Raw genomic sequence first — 19,968 nt, forward strand, 5'->3', positions numbered from 1 at the left:
TTTGTCTGTACTTTGTGAACTGTTCATATTTTTTCAGACCCATTGTGATATTAAGGGAACTTTGAATGATGTATTTGGTATGGGATCATGATTTTAAAGTACGTTTGAGGCAGATGACACTTTTGACATGAGCAGAGAATTTTTTTTAATTATTGGAGGAAGCTACGACGATTTTGAGAGTTGACTGAGGTGTTATGATATTATTACGAGCCGGCCGCGGTGGTCTCGCGGTTCTAGGTGCGCAGTCCAGAACCGTGCGACTGCTACGGTCGCAGGTTCGAATCCTGCCTCGGGCATGGATGTGTGTGATGTCCTTAGGTTAGTTAGGTTTAAGTAGTTCTAAGTTCTAGGGGACTAATGACCACAGCGGTTGAGTCCCATAGTGCTCAGAGCCATTTGAACCATATTATTACGATGACTATGTGTATTATGCTGTTGCGGTATGTTTATGATCAATAAGCTGATGCTATATGAGTAATTTGAGTATGCTACGTATCTATTATGATGAAATATTGAAAAAGTGTCGACGAGTAAAGTAAGGAATTGAGTAGTGGTTAGGGACTCTGGTTTGTGAAAAAGGTTGTTGGAAACCAAGAATCGTATTTTAACAGTTATGAAATGTGTGTAAATGTGTGAATGTATCACAATGCCACTGAAAATTTTTTGGACACTGTTATATTCATAGGATTTTGTTTCTACACATTCGTAACGCAAATTCTCAACCTGTGAAAATATTTTTGTATGAGACTGTCACTGTAGCGGAAGCTGCTGTCGTAAATATTTCAGAAAGAAAAGTAAGTGACCTTGACGTAATGCGTTTTGAGCGCCCAGCTGAGAGGTAGTCGTCTGACAAAAGAAAGCCATTAGGTGGAGAGAAAAAAAAAGGCCATTACCCTCGCTATTGATATTCCTTTGTAGAAAGCATCGCAAATACGACACGCTCATTACTTGGAAAGATACTTACATCTGCACACCTGATTATGACAAGCGTCTTCCTACGAGAGTTGAGAGAATTTCTACTAACTTATGAAATGTCACATGACTATTGAATGATATTTTTATGCTTTGGTTTACGTAATTGCTTATTTCATTTGATATCTGGTTTCCAGCTGTGTTGCAGCATTGGTTTTATAAAATAAAATTAAATGCATTTGGTAATGTGAACACTTTCTGTCAACAGATCGATTAAATAATTATTTTATGATCCACATTCTTCGAAAAAGGAGCTCTTGGAATGGAAAGAACAATGAGAAGGGACTAATAACAGTAACTGCATATATAATTTTCTTTTCAAGTACTTGGTAATTTCTTTTTTAGAAATAGTTGTGGTGCACCACTTTAATTACATAGTCATTAAGATGTGAATATACATTTCCCTTGTCTGCATTGTTGTCTTTACTGTAATATTTTTCTGCTTGAGCTTTGTCATGTTTAGATATAATTTATTACCTTTGCTTCTGCTGTTTACCAGGCATAGTGCTACTAAATTTCACTTTGTATTACTCTGTTAAGCTAAGTTTTACTACTGATTTATTTTTCTTGTTGCTGCACATTGGCTCATATTAGTTGTAATGTTGCATTGCTTGGTAATTTAGATTTACTGTAGCTTGTTTTGCAATTTTCCATTTTTATGTCATTGCTGTTTGTGTTAATTGTTTTGTGCTGCTGCATTGCCTCGTCCCTTAGTTTAGCATCTGAGCTCAGTAGATTTAAGTTAGCTTAAGAGGGGGTAGCCTATAAGAGAATGAGTTGCGATGAATTTGAAGAAATGCACTGAGAGGCTATACGAGAAAAGTACAGAAAGCAGGTATAGATAGGACTTTTTGGAAATAATGAAGAACGAAGGGAGATCTCCAAGAACATAAAAGGTTTTGTTCGCAAAATACTGCAGTACCAAATGTTACATTGAAAACGAACCCTGTCCTTTCCATTGTGTTATTCCCCTATGTGTTTGTGTACCCTTGTGTATTTGTTTTCTTCCTGTCTCTGTGTACTGTTTCATAGAATTTTTTTTCTCTTCTAATACTAAGCTACATTCACTATGATGAGGAATACTTTTATCCTCAAATACAATTGGCATTAATAATATGTTATTTACTTTGTAAATATGCTTAGACATTATTTATTCCGTTCTGTTTTAATGCACATGTGTGAAGTTGATGTTTCGAAAGTTATTCTGATCTTTTATGTATGTATTCATGTCATAATTCCTGTAACACTGATGTATATGTTATTTCGATTCTTTTGTAAAGCCTGTACTACAAATGTTATCTGTATTATTATGTTTTAATAATGTATTTTGTACCTTTGTATTTGTATTCTTATGTTATAAAATTGTAATTTACACCAGTTCATCATATTATTAACTTGTAAGGTCCATTTCACTGCACACGTTTCTGTTGGTCATAGTATATGGACAATATGTGAGAAGTAGGGACTGTTAGTGTTTGCACGTGTGTTAATAATTCAGCAAGGGACTGGATAACAGCATTGCTGGTTCTAAGGACAATTCCAAAAACTTTGTGAGTGCACAAGTGGTTGTTATGGACTTGCTATATTATTTGCAAGACTCTTCAATGGTGATTGTGCACCTGCACAGTCACAACAGATGGCTGCTGGCCATCTCTACAAGGACTACAGTGGGTCTACATCTTTGATGACCCACCAATACCATTATTTCTACAAGGACTACAGTGTGTCTACACCTTTGATGACTCACCAATACCATTATTTCTACAAGGACTACAGTGGGTCTACACCTTTGATGACTCACCAATACCATTATTTCTGTAAGGACTACAGTGGGTCTGCACCTCTGGTGGCCCACCAATACCATACTCTCTACCAGGACTACAGTGGTCTGCTCTGTGATGACCTACCTACCAATATTCTTCAAAACTTCGACTGACTCTGCGGTGGGTTTGCTCTGTTGTGGACCAATACCTGTCTGTATGTCTAGAGTCAGCACTGTCTTTCGGTTGGAAGGACAACACTACTTCTTCAAGATTGCATGGAAATCCACTACTTCTGTGTGCATTTTCCTTTACCGCTCAGACTTTGAGAAAAAAAAAACACTGCAATTTTACTGTGATAAATGATCAGGACTGTCTTTATGGACTGTGAGAAAATTTTAGCTTTTGACCAACATTGTACCAATAAGTGTGTGCATTTAATATCTTTGTTATTGTAATTATGAAAAATTTTATCAAATCATTATTGGCCACTGCCCAAAACAATTTGTAAAATGTTTTGTGGGGAGCATGAGGGCTATGTAAGTAGGCTGTTTAGGTTTTCTTATTGGTAACGCGAGATAGCGCTCTGTATGAAAATCACTGGCTGTGCTGTGTGCAGTCTGTGGCTAGTTTGCGTTGTTGTCTGTATATATTATGACTTTTGATAACTTTTAAGGTAAATACATTGTTTGTTCTCTATCAAAATCTTTCATTTGCTAACTATGCCTATCAGTAGTTAGTGCCTTCCGTAGTTTGAATCTTTTATTTAGCTGGTAGTAGTGGCGCTTGGTGTATTGCAGTAGTTCGAGTAACCAAGATTTTTGTGAGGTAAGTGATTTGTGAAACGTATAGGTTAATGTTAGTCGGGGCCATTCTTTTGTAGGGATTTTTGAAAGTCAGATTGCGTTGCGCTAAAAATATTGTGTGTCAGTTTAAGCACAGTCCTGTACAATTGTTCAAAGGGGACGTTTTACTTTCAGTACATTTAGTGCTCTAAACATTGTTATTTTTTGAATAAATTTTGTTCATTTATGTAAAAAATATAATTGCTTATAATTATTTCCTTAAAAAAAAGTTCATTTAGAACTATTTCTGTGCAAAATCAACCGAACAAATAGGGGGTCGGATTTTCCCTCCCATTTTTACAAATGGCAAAAATTGAAGTTTTTTAAAGTACATATATCTCAAAAACTATCGGTGGTATAACAAAAAGTTGCTCCTTTATATTACCTATAATTTAACGAATATAACGTTAAGATCCGACCACGGATAAGCGTTTTAGAGCCACAAGAAATTACTAGGTCGGATTGGCTTATTCTACTGTACGTCACTGGATTAAGTCACTATTAGGAGACTGGCAGTGTCAGGTCTCTGTGGTGGGTGTTGGAACTGGGATGATAGAGTTCAACAGGTCAATGATTCCACACCCTGGTGGCTTGGCAGTGTAACTGTGAATGGATGCCTGGAAGTCGCCTGATATTTGTTTTCTGACATATCGTCATGAAAACATCGTTGTTAGAACATTGACCTATTTTTCAGCAAACTAAAACAATCATGATAATGCCTGTAAGGTAATTTTAGGCTGTAGAGGGGTAGCTGTATGCATGCAACCAGGCAGTTTTTATTGTCACAAGACCAGTAGAAAAATGATGGCAATGGCTCAACAGGTTCATTGACTCCAGCAGCCCATAAAGCAGCCTACGAAGCAGCCTAGCTGCTTAGGATGGGATGTGGTGATGCACTCAGAATCATGCCGTGGACACAGCATGGAGGAGATGGGTCAGAGCAGCAGTGTCTCTCCGATGAGCAGAGGTGGGCACCTGGAGTTTGCCTACTAGGACGATGACAAGTGAGCAGTTCAACGGTCCCAGGTTCGAATTGTAGAACTCCAGGGTAGGAGGCTAGTCTAGCTGAAGCAGGCTCACAGGTGGTCCACTGGCTGGTGGGGACAAAGTCAGCAGCATTAGACTCAGTGAAAACTTAACTTCAGGGCTGCAGCTCACAGCAGCTGAGTCCAGAGGTTGATTCAAGTAGACTTTCAACTTGATGGACCATTGTAGGTCTTTCCATTCTCCCCCGTCCCCCTCCCTCCCACGACCTAAGAGATGCTGACTGGCAGACTGCCATGGCTCTGTCAAAAAATGTGTAGTATTTACACAGACATGGTTCATGCCTTTTTTCCCCTAAACATCAGTTCCTACCACATAATAGATATCAGAACCAAGGCCTGGGCTTGAAGCAGTCAATTCATCTATACTACAGTGGCTCTGTCTTTCTGCTTTGTCATACATTACGTCTCCGGTCATGGCATGTGGTAATCGCTTCAATCCCTTGAGGACATTACTTGCTATATCAGCAGGTGGTTCTTGATGTAACTTCACCTGGCCGGGCCAAACTGATTTGTTTCCATGACCTCTTGCATTAGCTGTGCACAGTGTCCCAGTTTTTTTGTAGCCACATCAAGCAAATTAACTATACCACAACACAATATTACAACACATAATAAGTAAGTTAACACTCAAAATCTAATGTTGTTGTGTTCTAAAGAAATCTCGAGAAATTATCAAACAAATATTATGTGGAAGTTGATACAGAAGAAAATAAGGATAAAATTATTTACTTATGAGTTATTATATACATTACATTTTTATTAGACGTTGTGAAAACCACCATTTATTCGCTGTATCTAACAGAAGTGTCTAAATAATCACTGGTATTGTAAAGTTTTATGCAGTTATACAGTTATGTGTAAAATGAATTAACTTCCTCAAAATTTCTTTCCTTCATAATAACATGTTGAAGAGAAATCTTTGACAATTAAACGGTAAAGACATGGTTTTTTCAGATTTATAACTTTTAGTAAAATATCTAGCTGTTTCAAGGATTACAGATAAGTATTTTACAAATACTTAGCTGTCAATTGTATTTAAGTAAGTTTTGACGAGAGACGCTGGTAGGGCTAGTTGAGGCAAACGTAGTTTAAAGGATGATCATCGGGTTTAGTCATACATTTCATTGATGATGTTAGTGCTGTAATGAAATGTCAACAAACCCTTACATGATCAAATGAAACAGCTGAAGACATGCAGCATCTGAAACGTTGTTACTACAAGTAACTGTGCATTACAATCACGTATGTTCCAGCAATCTATAAATAACACGTCATGTCGATTACACCACCAGCAGAGATTCTGTTCAAGCCGAGTGCTGGGCTTATCCCTCGAGAGGACGGATGGTGCAGGCGTGTGATGAACATGAATGTCACTGTGGCTGAGCTGGGGAAAGAATTGGAGAGAGGTAGTCAATCAGATGAAGCGATTGGAACTAGCAACATCTGAGACCAGTGCCGCCGCCGTCGCAGTGAAAGCGTTAGATGAGTTCATGCCACGCTGCTTGGGGCCAGTTCAGCCTGGAGGCCAAAGCGTCAGTAATGGTTGGCTGGGCCTGAAGTTACTGCAGCTGGTCAGCTGCTGGAGTGACAAGAAGAAGACAATTCTGACTGGAGCAAAGTCCAAGATTTTCAAGGAGGTAGTGTGAATATGGTTACCAGAACAACCGACTGTCAGCACAGATGAGGCTGCCATGTGGATAACGACCTGATGGAGCTACTGCTGCTTCCCCTGGATGTACACACACGGATTCCAAGGAGGCAAAGTAACGGCATCAGCATAGGGTAAGGAGCAATATATGAGTGCTTTTGTAACTAATGGTGGCATCCTGGTCCTTATGATTGAGGCAGTGCACCATGTTAAGTGCAAACAGTGCATCGAGTAAATTTCCTATACAGAATTCTGTAAGTGCTGTGTAATTTTTTATGTACATTTACTGCATGTGGGGCATGCATCAGTACGTGCTGTAAGGCAGAGCAGGCATAACTGTGTTTCCACACGCTGTGAGCATGATTAAGTGTACTCAGTAGAAACTGACAGTTTATCATTGTAAGCGTAAATTAGTTCTTTACTCCAGTGGTTTTTGGATTTTATTTGTCGTATTGATTTTATTTGTATGAGCCAGGGGCCTACTCCAGTTACTTTAAGATTTAGTTGTTATAGCTTTTATGTGAGAGAAATGTTACATATGTTATGTATAAAAAGTTATTCAGACGTAAATGTGAGCAGGTTGGTAGTGTCATGAGTAGTTGGTGCATTAGTTGTCTGGTGAGAGTAGTAATAGTAACTCAAGGGAGTTATAGGTGATAATTACTGATCCTAGATAAGTTATGTATTCACTGGAAGCGTAAGTTTGCAGTTGTTGTATCTGGTTATAGCTGGGTTTCAGACCTTGTAAATTGTATCGCTGCCTGATGGACAGTTATAGAGAAAGACTGAATTTGTTCTGTCTTTGAATCTGATCTGCTATTATTGTAAGGCTAATTGAGTTAGTGGTTACTTTGGCCCTATGCAAAGTTCTTTCAGACATCAGAAATTTTAGTGTAAACTGGTTACTGTTATTTTATTTGAATTTTTGATGCCTGGTAAAATATTTGTTAAACTGAGCTCCATGTCTGTACAGACACCAGCTCCAACCCTACTCCACATAAACAGTATGCTTCAATGGTATAAGATCTTCCTGAACAGGCGTACGAGTTAACCATTTCATATTATCAGAGTACTGAATGCAGGTTATAACTGTACTCCACCGTTAGTATTTTAATATAAGTGAGACGGAAAATGACACACCTGTTTGTCTGATGTCATCAGTATAAAAAAAAAACAATCTTTTACAAAAATACTGAACAACATTTTACAGTTGGTGTTAAATATTTACTTAAAAATTTTTTTTGGAATGAATTCCTCGCGCTTGAGCAAGAAGAACCACCCATATATACATATGACGCAGAAACTTAATTTTTAGGTATTTAATGAAGTTCACAGAAGTTTCACATACTTTGTAGTAGTAGTCACGTCCTGATCAGTGCGCCGTTTAATAATTGTAGAATATACGCCTCATGTGCCTGCTGTGTGAACAGCAATCAGCGCTCTGCAGATGTAAAGTGCATTTCCAGACAGAAGACAGAGAGTTATCCAAGCCCTACTGTTAATTACCGTGTAATTGTTGAGACAGGATCTGTAGTACCGCAAAGTCTGCTCTTACGCATGGATGCAATCTCTATGCTCTTCGAAAGAATCCGGACATCATCACACGACATATCATCAAAGCATGTTTTAAATTCATAAATTCACTGATGACATCGTGGAAAGGATGTTGAAATATAATCTTCCTTTACTAACTGTGGCCATTCTGGCGAAGTCTACGAACAGTGACTGTGTGGAGTAAGTATTTGTCTTCTCCTGCCACCAGTCACAAATAAATATTTTTTATTTAATTTAACTCACTGCAACGTGTTTCAAGCATTTTTTGCTCATGACTGACGTTTATCCATTCAGATGTTAGTTAAAGATACAATGAATTCATCTAAATTAATCTAGAACTTCGTTTGTTCGCTGTTCCGCTCAGAGAAGTACCGAGGAGATTCTGGACTCTTGGCCAGAAAATCAACCTTTCTGAACTTTTTATGCACAGATTTTAAAAAAATTGTAATTAGTAACCTAGTAAAAAGGAAGTGTTTCTAAAAAAACATTAATTAAATAAGCTATATAGATGAAAAATCATGGACACGTCAAATTACCTAAATAATTTTAGTAAATGAATCACAAAGTGTACAAACAATCTAAAAACATCAAAGTGAAACAAGATGTAACTCTCATTGCTTATGGCAGGTACTGTATGTAGCTTTTAGTGTGATTTATAAAAAAATAACAGATTGAGTTGCAATCATAAGTCGTTAATAGTTGAAAGGTCTCTGTTGGATTACTTTCATGTTAATTTCTTAAATCTGTTGTCATTTACGGCATAAATTCCTCTTCTAAATTTACTGTGGTGTTTCTGACTCTATTTTGGAGGAGACTGAGCAGTGGAACGTGTTACCTTTACACATAAACAAGAACGATCTGTCACACTACTACACTTTAAAACACAGTTTATATGTAATTCATGTCACACAATCTCATACGGAACCTACATCCTCTTTCTTTTAGATACTGTATGTGAAAAGATACTGTCATCCCCCTTCCCTTCTGTGTGAAAGGATGAATGAGCAAAAGTATTTCTAGTTGCATGCTTGATAGTAGCAGACAAGCCAGTCTGCTAGAGAACAGTAGGACCAACGTCGGAACAGGTAGCTACGCTTTCTAAAAGCAAAGATGTTTCTATTCTTGGTATGGCCCTGTCCGTCCCTTGTCATGTTGGTATAGGAAGCTGCCTCTCTGGTCACTTCCGTCTGTATCTGTGAGGTACCCTAGGTAGCAGCCCAGGCCAGTCGGTCCGTGGCGAGCATCTGAAGTGGTAAGATCTCCGGCTAAACGCGTCTCTGCTAAGTGCGTAGGAAAATTGATTTCTTAAGTTCAACCTAACTGAAAATTTAAGCACCTTTATTTCAGGTTTATATCTAAAATATCTTATGTTATCTTAAATTGCAACGCAGTGTAATTCGAGTGTGAAGTTCAGAATATCTTCCAGTAGTTGCTTTGTCACTACTTTGTGAGTAAAGTGGAACCACGTGTTGATGATCCGAAACTCTAACTAAGATCATCAATCTTAAATGCGAATGTGCGTGAGATTATAACGTCTCGTCTTGACAATATTTTTCATTATAGCAACTTTCCTTTATGTTCAACCCACGTGGGGTGTACTTCGTGAGGCCAGTACCACGTGCTTATACAATTGTTTGACCCATCAGGTTGACAGTAAGGCTATAGTAACCAGTTCGAGGTTTTTCTTTTGTAAATTGCGTTTCGATGTAATTTATTTTAATTATCAAAATTATTGTGGAGTTACACTCTTTGTGTAAACCAAGTTGACCACGTGAAGCATGTGGTGTATTCATCAAAGTAGCCCTCAGCTATTCTTCTCGGGAAGATTTCACAGAGAGTTAGTATGAATTTAGTATACCAGCGTGTGGTAATTTTATGCCGGGGAGGATTGCGCTACGAACGTAACTTCTTTGGGTGAAAATTGAGTCGGTTGGTTGTGGTTAATTTCCTCTTGCATATGTTTCAAAGTTCTTTGTGTGTTATTTTATGAATGCAGTGTTGTATGCAGTCTCCCAATCTTGGCTCCGTATTTGATGTGTTCTGTAAGATTACAAACTCACATTTTCACAATCCTAAATAAGGCACCAGTTTAGTTATGAATCAAGTTTAATACGCTGAAATGTTAACGGAACAATGATAAATGTTAAAATAAATGTCCAAATATAAACTGATTTATTTCTTTTTATTTAAATTCTCTTTTTATACATAGATCACCGGTTGTCGTAAGATGAGTATTAAAATATTATAATTAATGTTAGTCTGGTTGGGAATTTGGTAAGCAAGACTGGATACCTGGTGAAACAGTTGCTCAGTAATGCAAGGTTAACTTGCCCAGATAGCTCACAGCTTTTAATCCACTTTTATGGTCTTGAATATCAGCACCGCTTTCAGAACCACTTAAAGCATCAACGTTACATAGTGCACAATCATTAACTGCAAATGTAAGTATTATAATTGCTTGAAAAGCGTCTATTAGACGGAGGGGTCTGACAGCCGGCCAGTTCAAGTCATTCCACCAGGAAGGGGGTACATGGCTACAGGCAACCTCTAGTTCAACCGTGCCTAGACTGTAAATACCGCGGTTCGAACGCGTCCGCATTGTTACTTTGGTCCAGGAATGGCTCCTAACATGGGAAGTGTCCAGGCGTCTCGGAGTGAACCAACGCGATGTTGTTCTGACATGGAGGAGATACAGAGAGACCGGATCTGTCATTGACGTGTCTCGCTCAGGCCGCCCAAGGGCTACTACTTCAGTGGAAGACTGAAAGGATTGTGCCTCGGAGGAACCCTGACCGCAATGCCACCGCGTCGAATAATGCTTTTCGTGCAGCCGCAGGACGTCGTGTTACGACTCAAACAGTGCGCAATAGTCTGCATGATGCGCAACTTCACTCCTGGAGTCCATGGCGACGCCCATCTTTGGAACCATGACACCATGCAGCGCGGTACAGATAGGCCCAACAACATGCCGAATGGACTTCTCAGGATTGGCATTAGGTTCTCTTCACCGATGAGTGTAGCATATGTCTTCAACCAGACCATCGTCGGAGACGTGTTTGGAGGCAACCCGGTGAGGCTGAACGCCATAGACACACTGTCCAGCAAGTGCAGCAAGGTGGAGGTTCCCTGCTGGTGGTCATGGAAGACGCCGTAACGGTGGTACGATATGTGAATGCCATCCTCGGACCGATAATGCAGCCATACTGGCAAGGCATTCGTCTTCAGGGACAATTCGCGGCCCCATCGTGCACATAATGTGATTGACTTTCCAGGATAACGACGTCGCTCTAATAGAGTGGCCAGCATGTTCTCCAGACATGAACCCTATCGAACATGCCTGGGATAGAGTGAAAAGGGTTGTTTATGGACGACGTGACTCACCAAGCACTCTGACGGATCTACCACGAAGCGCCGTTGAGCAGTGTGACAATCTGGACCAGCAGTGCCTTGTGGATAGTATGCGACGACGAATACAGGCATGCATCAATGCAAGAGGCCGTGCTACTGGGTATTAGAGGTACCGGTGTGTACAGCAATCTGGCCCACCACCGCTGAAGGTCTCACTGTATGGTGGTACAACATACAATGTGTGGTTTTAATGAGCAATAAAAAGGGCGAAAATGATGTTTATGCTGACAACTATTCCGGTTTTCTGTACAGGTTCCGGAACTTTTGGAACCGAGGTGATGCAAATTTTTTTTTGATGTGTGTAATGCAAAAATGTTGTATCGTCCACATTAGCCATCTTGTCAGTGTTTAATTCTCGTTGTTCCTATAAAATACCTGTATGATTGAAGATACGACTCACTGATGCTGTCAGTTCACAGCAGAGGATTAAAATTAAGAAATAGAAATAAGTGTATGTATGGGGAATGTGTGTCTCCAGTCTCGCGGGTGATAGTAGGGCTGACGACCCTTAATTAACTCGCCTCGATAGACACAGTGTGCTTCGGAATTATGTCATTCTTTGCATATAATCATGTGCGACAGCGTTTTCGCCGGCCGGTGTGGTCGAGCGGTTGTAGGCTCTTCAGTCTGGAACATTGCGACCGTTACGGTCGCAGGTTCGAATCCTGCCTCGGGCATGGATGTGTGTGATGTCATTAGGTTAGTTAGGTTTAGGTAGTTGTTAAGTGCTAGGGGACTGATGGCCTCAGGTGTTAAGTCCCATAGTGCTCAGAGTTATTTGAACCATTTGAACAGCGTTTTCATCTATATTATCATTCCATCCCTCAGAGGGCAAACGGGCTCAGTATGAAAACTAAGTTTTTTTATCCAAAGTCTGGTTCTTAAATCTGTTTTATCTCAGTTGATCGAATTCTCTTTAAGAAATGTTACCGTATTAGTATCACTTTTCTTTTCAGGTGCAAGGAATTAATAGTCATGGCATCGTTTAAGGTCGAAGGGGAATTTATCTGAGAGTCCTCGAGTTGCTCGAGTTCATATCCGAGGAAATTAGTGTTAAATTTGATTTTCTAAATTACGCATCTTTCACGATGTTATAATCTCTAACGCATATACCAGGAATATTGGCGGTCTCTTTGCTGGAGGGCAGGCAAGACTTGGGGGTGACTCACGTGGGTGGCCTCGTCTTGTCGTGACACCGAACTTCGTAATTCGCTCCTATTTCGCTCCCTCTTGCAGCTAGTCTCTTGTTATTATCGTATTGTCTACCAGATTTAATATCGTTCTTTAAATTCTATCGTGATTGGCCTCTCTGCCTTCTTCTTCTCACTATTTGCTTCGTCACGGAAGTCAGCTGTCTACCTATCTTTGTTTTCTTTTGTAAGTCTGACGAAATATTTCGTCAAGGTTTCCGCCGTTCGTTTGGGACTCTTGCAGTAGTGCACGAATTGGTTTTACTGGTGATTCATATGACAAGTCCATTGGTGCTGAGGATTTAGAACACTTGAGACGTACGTGTTCATGAGAATAGGTTCTTAGTATTCATACTCTTAACAGGAGAGGAAGATCAAACTTTCCAAGTAGGTTGGTGATTGCGTCTGTGAATGACTTTCGTGGGACAGATAACTGTGCATGTTTGTCATTTTGGTTTTTAGGTTGGACTTGCGATGGCCAAAATGCCCTAGCTGTTGACGCGAAAAACGAAAGAATAGCATCAGAAATAAAAAATGACATCGATTTCTCGTTACATTTCGAAAACCTTTCAGCACGTATGCGAGATCAGCATAGTAATAATTCACTTCTTCCAGTTCTTGCTGTTACTGAGCTCGCCTTCTTGTCTTTCTTAGATGGAATTCTTTGTGAACTTTCGTATCGCGCTATCTAACAAGAAAAAGAGTCGCCACCGACTGGACGGGCGCAGCCGATATAATTTGCAAGTGAGTGTCTTTGGCGGAAGAAGCGAAACCCAATCCCCGTAATCGCAGAACACTTTAAATTAATCTCGCCATAATGAAAGGCAATTGACGATGGCGCCCGGCATTACCTGCCATTAGAGCCACTTCAGGCAAACTGCAAGGCGCCAAACAGACAAAGAACTTCGTAGGTTGGCAATCGGTAGCCAGATATGTCCTTCAGCGCTATTGCAGTGTTGCGATCAGAAAGAAACTGTTCAGAAAAAGAATACCTCACAAAATATAGGGGAGTGAAGAGATCAGAACAGCCTCTGGAACTTTCTGAAGCGATGTACATTTCTATTTACGGTCAGCTATACGTTCCTCGATAGAATCTAAGAGCAGCAGAGCTTCAAATGATAGTGAGTATCGGAGAGTACGACTATGAAAATAGCTTTTGCTGGCTACAGGAGGTTAAAAAACACTTTAAAAATGCTAGTATTAGTTCACTGGCCGTTGTAAATTATGGAGCAAACTTGAACCAGATTTACCAGTTCTGGAATATGGTCAAAATATACATGAATAATATTAACCCTGTACCTATATATCCCCTATATCATATCGCAGTGCAGCTTCAATAGCCTCTTCCGTTGAGACGATGAGTATTGTACAAAATAATCACACATGCAACTTCATTTTCGTTTGCAGTGGATTTGAGGTTCTTGCTTACACCACGAAATACACAACCACGATAGTTCATTAATCCATCCTATCGATATACATCTAGATTAACCTCTAAAATTTCACTGTTGTCAATTTGGCTTTCTGTGCCTAGTACAACATTCCTTGAAACTCTCGAACTTTATTGTGAATCCTTCGTCCATTGATTACTAGGATTTTAATTATGTGATCTGCTGCAGGCATTTCTTTGTATTTTACACTAACACTTCGACCGCTCCTATATTAGTCTCCTGATTCAAAGAAACACCTGTTGCACTTCACATCCAGTCGGCTATCTGGTTATCAGCCTCTGACGTCTATCTCAAATATAACCTTTTCATACTGCATCGTGCGAAGAATTTAGAACTGTTAATGACGTGCCTATGTGGCTACGCCAAGAGTGACCCACTACACCTAATCTCACGCAACTCCGGCGATGGTTGTTGACAATAAATTGCGTCAGTACTCCAAAAATAAACACCCATAGATCGATGTAATCGGCAACATCTTCCTACTTATAAGATACAAATCATCCACTTCCCGAAATCGAGTGGGTGTTGTTCTCAGTAGAATAAAATTGGTTCAAATGGCTCTGAGCACTATGGGACTCAACTGCTGAGGTCATTAGTCCCCTAGAACTTAGAACTAGTTAAACCTAACTAACCTAAGGACATCACAAACATCCATGCCCGAGGCAGGATTCGAACCTGCGACCGTAGCAGTCGCACGGTTCCGGACTGCGTGCCTAGAACCGCGAGACCACCGCGGCCGGCGCTGAATGAGCATTAGTTTGGTTACTTATACAGGGTGTTACAAAAAGGTACGGCCAAACTCTAAGGAAACATTCCTCACACACAAATAAAGAAAAGATGTTATGTGGACTTGTGTCCGGAAACGCGTAATTTCCATGTTAGAGCTCATTTTTGTTTCGTCAGTATGTACTGTACTTCCTCAATCCACCGCCAGTTGGCCCAATTGACGAGAATCCGCACGCAATTGTGCAATCACGTCATCAACACAGATTTTCTGTGAACGTTTGGGCAGGCATTGTTGGTGATGTCTTGATTGGGCCCCATCTTCTTCCACCTTCGCTCAATGGAGCAAGTTATGATACTCTACCTGTGCTGCTAGAACATGTGCCTTTACAAGTACGACACAACAAGTGGTTCATGCACGATGGAGCTCCCGCACATTTCAGTCGAAGTGTTCGTACGCTTCTCAACAACAGATTCGGTGACCGATGGATTGGTAGAGGCGGACCAATTCCATGGCCTCCACGCTCTCCTGACCTCAACCCTCTTGACTTTCATTTATGAGGGCATTTGAAAGCTCTTGTCTACGCAACCCCGGTACCAAATGTAGAGACTCTTCGTGCTCGTATTGTGGATTTCTGTGACTCAATACGCCATTCTCCATGGCTGCATCAGTGCATCAGGGATTCCATGCGACGGAGGGTGGATGCATGTATCCTCGCTAACGGAGGACATTTTGAACATTTCCTGTAACAAAGTGTTTGACGTCACGCTGTTACGTTCTGTTGCTGTGTTTTTCCATTCCATGATTAATGTGATTTGAAGAGAAGTAATAAAACGAGCTCTAACGTGGAAAGTAAGCGTTTCCGGACACATATCCACATAACATATTTTCTTTCTTTGTGTGTGAGGAATGTTACCTGAAAGTTTGGCCGTACCTTTTTGTAACACCCTGTATACTATGGAGGAGTGGTGTCATTGGATGTGAGGGTGAGGAGGAAGGGTATTAGTTCATTTTACTGGTCTTTGCATTGCATGTTGTCATTGGCGGAAATAGGCGTTTTCAATTGGAGTTTCCTTTAGTGCTTGCCATTGGTGGAAATCGGCGAATAGGAAACTGAGCGGCGACTACAGCATAGCGTTGCTTACTAACTGCCTAGTATCGACTAGGCCGCGTGAGCGCTCTGTGTACCCTCCACCGCCGTGGCCAAAACGCGCTCCTGATGCTTTGCGAGAGCTGTCCTTCCGCAAAGCTCTCAAGGATGGCAGCCAAGACGCTAGAAGTTGTCTTATACCGTTAATACTTCACAATTTAAACCCGTTACTATAAAGTAAATGATATGCTGGCGGTAGCTCTTTAGTTGCGACAATAATTTACGTAACCTCACGTTAACGTTTACTTGTGTACACAAGATTTCTGGGTAAAGCAAGCTACATACTTTTAACAGACCATAATTATTATCAAAATTCTACTGGATCACATAAAAGACTGACTACGGCAAAACACGAACCGTGCCGGCACACAACAGATGTGAAATATGTGAACGTAAGTTATTCTTTTATTTGAATTGAAAGTGCCAGAGTTACATTAATTTTAGCTTCTATACTTTACTTCGATTTGAAATGTGTATTTAGGTGAACTAATTGGCTGACCTGTATCGGAACAGGGTACGATTAATTTGCTGTACAGCTCAACATCAAAGGGCACAGGGCTTAAGGCACACCACAGCAAGTGCGACTGCCTGACCAGTCCCAGTGCGAGCAGCGTCGTCGGAAATGGGTAAATCCTGATGCTTGGAATTTGGATGGTTGTTGCTTGCATAGCCTTTGAGCAGGAAATGCACTAAATATGGCGGAACGTCAGACAAGTTGAAAGATGTCTTCTAACAGCTCTGTGAGAACCTATAATAATTCGCAGTTAAGTAATTATCCAAATCTGAATACATCGGCGACCTCAGGTAAATGAGACACATCCAGCGACACAACGGTATTTTCAATATCTTTAAAACTAGAGAATAAATGATTCACAGTGCATAAACGTTTGTAGAGAGAACTTCTGAATTAACTACTTTTCAATAGTTCATTCAATTTCAACATACCATATCTCACTTTATAATATTACATTGTAGTCATCATCCCTGAGAACTACGAATCTGTATCTGTTTTATTTCTTGCTTTATTAGGTTTTTTAGATCTTCCCATTATGCAAATGTTTGTCGGAACACAGTAACCTCCACAATTACTCATCAAATAAATATGGTGTGAATACCTAATATTTTGTCGTACATGTGTATTTATTTAATGAAGAGTTTACTATTTTGCCCGCAACTTTATTTAAATATTAATTACAACGGATGATACAAAATCAGGCTAATCTAAGAAGTCATCAGTCGCAAGCGTTAGCTGACACAACCTTTGTAAAAGAGTGCCCAAAGACGCTTCTGACAAGCGGGCCTAAATAATTGTTTAAACATTACTTAATGATAATTTATAGTCATTTACTGTGAAAGCCCTTGTATAAGAACACTAGCTTATTTATTTATGGACAAAACTTTATTTATGTTTATTGTGAATGATCTAGATGTGTCTGACTGTTTATTGCAGTTGTTTATTTAAGTATTGTTGTGATATATTATTTTAGCCTGGGTAGTGATCAGCTGATGCCAAACGATGTCTGTGGAACGTAAGAATATGTATGTTCGTTGGGGACGGCCTACAGCCAATGGAAATGGAGACACTAGCGAAACACGGGGGAGTCAAGTAGAGACTGGGACTTCTCAAGTGAAGAGTTCAAGACAGCGATCCTAGGGACTTTTACGTGAATTCTGGAAGGAGGAACACTTGCTTGTGGTAACGAATGGTATTCGATAGTGGAGGTGTTTATTCTGGACGGTGAACTGCCGATACCATACGTTAACATCTGAATGGATTTTTGTATTTTGAGACGTCTGAAGGTGTTCCGGAGTTGCACTCTAGCCTCTTGCAATTATATAAATAATAGAATATAAACTACTACTCTTTCTATCGTGTCTGATACTTTGTAAACAACTGTGTTGAACTCTGAACTCTTCTTTCGTGTATTGTGATTACGAAGTGGACCTAGTTTTGGTGTATCTTTGATGACTATTCAGTTTTCGGGATTTTGCTACCATTCTCGTAACGCTCTCATTGTAACTTTACTTCACTTGATAAGAGAATTTCCTGTTTTTAATTGAATAGTGTAGGATCACTTCCCATTTATTTGCGATGCCCTGTCTTGAATAAACATTATTCAACATAATTCCCTGTCGTCTACATAAATTACAGACGATAGAGTACAAATCTTGTTATTAAATTATTCATTTAACTTTTCTTTCATATTTGTGTGTATTTTATTAACACGCAATTCTAGCCTATGGATAAACTATTTGACTGCAAGATCACAGTTGCAGGTTATTGTTAGCACAGAATTAGCTACTGGGCATGAAAACAGGCATGTGTGGCTCGACAGTATGGCTACATCGAGCTTTTCTTTTTATGCAGATCCGTGCATAGCCCAAGTACCTTAAGTACATGAAACTGTAGGTAAACACACAACTTGTTTATTCGTTTGGTATGCTGTTTGGTAGAGCAACTACACCGCGGTAACACTGAGGTAGGCCTGCCGTAGTAGCTTTGTCCTCAATCAGTAATCAAATAAAACCTTGCCTCTAGTTCGTCCCGTTGGCTGAATGGTCAGCGTGATGGACTGTAGTCCCAAGGGTTTGGGTTCGATTCCCGGGGATTTTCTCCGCTCAGGGACTGGGTGTTGTGTTGTGTTCATCATCATTTCATCCCCATCCGGCGCGCAGGTCACCCCATGTGGCGTCGAATGTAATAAGACCTGCACCTAGGCGGCCGGACCTGCCCCGTAAGGGGCCTCCCGGCCAGTGACGCCAAACGCTCATTTCCATTTTTACCTTGCCTCTAAATATTATTGAACAACACTGTTAGCGTATTGAGACTTCATCGTTTGCTACTTTCAATTATCTTTTAGCAAACAAACGAAACTGGCAATAACAGTCTTTTATTACTTTTCTTTTAGCTATTTAAACAACGACACTCGAATATCCAACAACTGAAAAGCAATAAGACCGTAAGTAAGTGACGATGACTGAGGATAATGACATCAGGTAGCTACGGTTTTCACGTACATCACTTATTCTTAAAACAAAGTTCACAGAGACTGCCACTGAGTAAGGCCTCATGAAGTTTCTAACATGAACGAAAATACAGAAACCTTACAGTTCGTTGCAGAAGTTAAGCCGTCGTCTTCGGTGTCGTCTGCAACTCTCCCTCTGCTCCACGTAATACTGCGGGCACACCATGAGTCGCAATGACCAATTATGGGCAAGATCTTGGTGTTACTGGAGCCTCTTACATCCACCCACATTGGTTACGCTCTTGGTGCCCCGCTAGTAACACCTGCGCCTCAGATGGGCACGCCACTTGCCTGTGTTCACTCTTACATCTCACAACCAAGATAGCCTCCTGCGTGCTCTGTTCTGACGTCACATTCGCGTCCAGAGACAGCGCCCGCACGCCTCTACTGTCTACCAACGATGTTGCTATTCCTAACTTTTCCTAAATTTCTTGAAAAGTGCTCTTATTGACGTACGACATATTTGTGAAGTAAGCAGAAGAGCCTCTCCCTTAGTATGGAATAACGTGCATGAACGGTGAACACTTACTCTAGGTCGTAGTTAGAATCCATGTACTGGTGGGTACGAACATACATGGAACGCTGCTATGACTTCTTCATTGGAGTTTCAGACAGGAAGACTTTTTTTTAGAATCTTCACAACAATTCCGTTGTCCTTAATATATCTACCTGACACGAATACACAGAAAGAAAAACAGAATAGGAAACAATTTGACATTCTCAGAGATTGAGGCCAGTGACAGAGACGAAAGGCTGATAGTAGTACACTACAGGAGACTGAATACATAATAAACGAAAAAAAATATCAGGAGAAATGGTTCAGAGAGAATCCGAATTCAGTGGGGCAATTATCTATATGAAAGGTAAGAATACGCTGTAGTAATACTGAACGGGGTGTATCAAAAAGAATCATTCGATTTGGCACGTCTATATTTCTGAAACTAATAAACATATACAATGAATTTTGTGTTTTGATGAACGCGAAACTCAAAAACTTTTTCTTCATCCCTTTTCATAGGTGTTCAAAATGCCCCGCTTGAGATGCACAGCCTATATGAATGAACTGTTCAAACTGATCCCACACTGTAGCGAACATATCTTGAGTTACAGCTTCCACAGCTACTGTTGTGCGATGTCTCAGTTAATTTATTGTCGTTGGTAACTGAGGCACATAAACAGAGTCCTTTATAAATC

The sequence above is a fragment of the Schistocerca nitens genome, chromosome 6 (assembly GCF_023898315.1).
Source record: "Schistocerca nitens isolate TAMUIC-IGC-003100 chromosome 6, iqSchNite1.1, whole genome shotgun sequence".
NCBI lineage: Eukaryota > Metazoa > Arthropoda > Insecta > Orthoptera > Acrididae > Schistocerca > Schistocerca nitens.